This window comes from Micromys minutus (assembly GCF_963924665.1).
Source record: "Micromys minutus genome assembly, chromosome: 3".
NCBI classification, from domain to species: Eukaryota; Metazoa; Chordata; class Mammalia; order Rodentia; family Muridae; genus Micromys; species Micromys minutus.
In genome coordinates this window covers 59,310,745-59,315,183 of record NC_137972.1, presented here as the reverse complement: position 1 = coordinate 59,315,183, position 4,439 = coordinate 59,310,745, and the positions used below count along the sequence as shown (strand labels likewise).

The 4,439-nt window shown below is 38.0% G+C and overlaps 1 pseudogene across 1 annotated transcript; it reads left to right on the top strand.

The window, feature by feature from the left end:
• Positions 1-3,726: 3,726 nt before the first annotated feature.
• On the top strand, positions 3,727-4,074 carry LOC308418580 (macrophage migration inhibitory factor-like; annotated as a pseudogene). The gene has a single exon. The product of its transcript is annotated as a macrophage migration inhibitory factor-like (transcript).
• Positions 4,075-4,439: the final 365 nt, after the last annotated feature.

The window sequence follows — 4,439 nt, the reverse complement described above, 5'->3', positions numbered from 1 at the left end:
GCACCAGTTAAATAGGAATAAAGTAGTCTAAAAAGACTTGAAATTCAAATTATGTAAAAATGTATATTATAAACCAAATGATACAAATAAGAACGTGCAGCCAGAGATGTCTTCTTTGTTCTGTTGTCCAGACAATCATAAGCTTTGTCATAGCAAAGGAGAAAAGTAGCTCATAAACTCCACTTTTCAATAAAGAAATGATGAGGTCAAGAATTTTGAGGTCGAGCTTTAAGCTTCCATAGGCATGAATGCCCACTTAAGGTGTTATGTGCCGTGTATGATTTATACTACTCTTTTTATTATACAGTAGGATCTTTCAAATAGTTTATTAAATATTCACCTCTGCTCATAATGTGTTTGGTTCAAATCCCACCTCAGTTCTTATCAATGCTTCTACTCCCTCAGTTTTTCCTCTCAACTTTGTGCTTTCTCTCCGTCCCCCGTACTCCCCCTTTCTCTTTCTTCCCATCTCTTTTTTCATTCTCACATCTTCTATTTATTTAGCGTTACCAGCATGCACTTGAATGTGGAACTAACTACTGGAACATGGGTAAACTCTCAGGGCTTGCATCCCTGAGGAAAGCAGACTCTTTTCTCTAGGAACCATCAATTTTCAATAGCTCCAAAATAGGGTGCGGATTTCATGAAATAGTCTCTACCATAAATGCTGGGATTTTATGCAGCTTGATTTTGTGAAATTCCTGTACATATAATACCAGATGCTGTTTGTTCATGTGTACGGTTGTGCTGTGCCTATTAAATACTTTTTTTCCCCACTATGGACATCTCTTCCCCCTGGATCTTGCAAACTTTCTGTCCCTTCTTCCACAGTGAGTCCTGAGCGTTAAGCTTCTCTTTGTAAGAGATGGCTGTTACTGCAGAGACCCACATTGGGTAACATGCAAAGAATAAGAGACCATGGCATGCTCAGCTCTAAACAGGACACACACTGCATGTCCTTGACCTCCCATTATTTTCTGAATGCTAGTAGAGATACTGGGGTTGGTTTTTTATCTAAGGACTAGATAGAAGTGAGTAATTTAACTTATTGTTAAAGAGATAGCTTAAATACAAGATCACATAGTAATGAATGTGTATTCATATTAAGAAATACATTCAAGCTTGAAAGAAGTACAAAAGGTGAGATCATGTACTGAATTTGTTTTATCAAAGAAAGGAAAATGAACTACTATTTGTGACAGAAAGTTAATGTATTCATAAATATAGAAGCCTTCCTGTTATTTATTACTTCTACAAAATATGTTTTTACTGTAAAATTAGGGTATATTTGGGACAATTTGAGGAGTATTTCATGATGGTGATTATTATTATAATATTCACCATCTTTAGAAGTTCATATTAATCTTTTGGCAATGGGAAACCCAAGCATTTCAGGTATGTATATATTTGCATCAGTTAAAATTAAAAAGGGCAAATCAGAGATACTAAAAGTGTTTTTGGTGCTGGTTTCATCATATAACTGTGACAGAGACTTAGAAAATGAAATTATAAAGCCAAATATGAAGTTGAGGACAGGAATGCACAAAATTCGCCTGCCTTTAGCCATGTTTCAATAGGACCTTAAAGGCCTCCTATGGTGACTGGTTGCTGCAGCCCTGGAGCCTTCCTAACATCAGTTAAACCGATTCTGCTGGATCCTAGACAGAGTAAAATTCCAGGAAAGGCATTTCTCAGGCAAAATGATTTTATAATAACACACTTAACAATTCAACTCTGCCCTTCTTGAAGGCAGTGGCAGACATTGTGCAACCCAGAGTCTTAATTACTAATGCTTAATAGATATGATTTGTAGATAATTACAAAAACTTAAAATATTAGCTTAATTGTATTCATTAATTTTAAAGATATGTTTGTAACATCCACTAAAGTTCAGAGTGACCCACTTCTGGAATACAACATATTCATGAAATTGAAAAAGTCTAGCAACAGACCCACATCCATCAAATAGCCCATTTTCCTCATTTATATATCTGCAACTCCTCATTTTTAATTATTTTCTTCTATAACCACACGACTTACCCATGCTGAGTTGACTGGATCAAATGTGCAACTTGATAGAAGGTAGAACAAACATGTAGCTCTATCTAGATACCCAAATCCTTCATAATACCGAGATGAGGATTATTATAAACAAAGATTACATCATCATATGTAAAGCAGGAAGGAGATTGGGCATGACCTTGCCCTGACTTCCAGAAAGAAAAATACAAAGAAAATGTATTCAGTTTGAAACCAATAAAGACAAATAGCCAGTGCTGAATTTTGAGAGACACAGAGAAGTGAGAAACATCTCAGCATTTTATCTTTTTCCTTAAAGCATTCTCCTTGAGATAAATTTCTTTTTAGGCTTACATGAACATTTTCCTCTAAGATATTTCACCAATGTGAATCAGCTGGCTTGGATTGGTTTCTACTATAAATCTCCTAAATAATATATGTCTAATATGAGTCCCATAAGTAATTTATCCACATCCTAAATTCTGCAAATCAGCAAAATAGCAATGGCTGCAATTGGAAGGTCATTTTTCAAATTCTTTATACTGTAGTAGACAGCAAAACAGAGCAATTGTGCAAAGTGCATTTTTAATGCATCCCTAAAAGGAGAAAATCATCATTACACCAATACAGACAGAAAAGAGAGGACAAATTTTCTATAGATTTGTAATATAGTGGTCATTAGAATGAAGCTTCATTTCTGGAGTACCTGCATTTCAATGACCATGATTTTTTGTAATTTAGACAATTTATCTAATGGATTTGTCCCTTATCTCATTTTAAAAATATAAGTGATAATAATCATTTCATATTCCCCCTTTAGATGATACCACCCAGCCTTGCATCATGAATTCCATCTTTCCTGTTCATGTAGAGGGGTGAGGCTTCCAACAGTGTTGTTTGAAGGGTTGATTTGCCCAATAGTAAGCACCCAAGATAAGAAGTAACTTTAATTGTTATATCAATGAGTTGTGTATCTTACAAGATGACTTCCAGTGAGTGATGCTTTATAGATTCAGGTTTGTTAATAAATCTTGAAACAATGCCATTTCCCTGGAAATCTAGCATAGTATTTGTGATAGCAGAGAAATAAGACTGTATAGTTCCCTTTCCCCACTCTATAGCAAACAGTACATTGATTTTAAGTCACTTACATTATTTCTTTTCTGTCAAGAGAGTTCTGTATGAAAAAAATACAAATGTAAAGAAAATAGTAGATGTTTTAGCTTGGAGAGTACAGTTGAGAGTCTTAGTAACTGTTGAGTTGCTTCTTAATGGGAAGTGGGGTAAATAAGGGAAATTATGATAATTGTAGCATGTGGAGATCTAACTGTAGCACCAATATTTTATTGTTTTTATGCAATTCTATGACAGTGACAGTGCAAAATTCCAGCTTATAGCTAAGAATTTCTGGGAATTTATTACTGCTAATACAATAGTTACTTGTTGGTTTGACTAGCTCTCTGATAAAAAATAACTTAAAGAGCCAGGTAATGGTGATGATTTTCAACACTTGGGAGGCAGAGTCAGGTGGATCTCTGAGGTCAAGCCTTCCACTCCCCCCATTCTACAAAGAGAGTTCCAGGACAGCCAGTGCTACACAGAGAATCCCTGTTTCATAAAACTAAAAACCAAGGCTCAGGACCCTGCTTTGGGTCACGCCACGCTTTGCCTGCTCCTCCAGTCCTCGCTCGCAGTCTCTCCGCCACCATGCCGATATTCGTCGTGAATACCAATGTTCCCCGCGCCTCCGTGCCAGAGGGGTTTCTCTCTGAGCTCATCTAGCAGCTGGCACAGGCCACCGGCAAGCCGGCACAGTACATCGCGGTGCACGTGGTCCCGGTCCAGCTCATGACTTTTAGCGGCACGAACGATCCCTGCGCCCTCTGCAGCCTGCACAGCATCGGCAAGATCGGTGGCGCCCAGAACCGCAACTACAGCAAGCTGCTGTGCGGCCTGCTGTCCGATCGCCTGCACATCAGCCCAGACCAGGTCTACATCAACTATTACGACGTGAACGCAGCCAACGTGGGCTGGAACGGTTCCACCTTCGCCTGAGTCTTGGCCTCACTTACCTGCATCGCTGTTTTTTCAGCCTCGCTACATCCTTCCGGTCGGGAGAAAAACAAAACAAAACAAAACAAAACGAAACAAAACAAAACAAAAAAACCCCTAAAAACCAAAACCCCCAAACCAAAACCAAAAACCAAACCAGACCCAAAAACAAAAACAAAAGCAAAACCAAACTCAAACAAATGAAAGCAAAAAAACTTTAGAGGAAGAAGGCTTTATTTGGACTCACAGTTTGAAGTCACAGTATATCACAAATGTGGAAAAATGGTGGCAGGGATGGGCAGGTGCTGATCACGTGGCCGAAATGTGAGGAATGATGGAGTTTAAGTTTAGCTTAGCTTCTTCTTTTA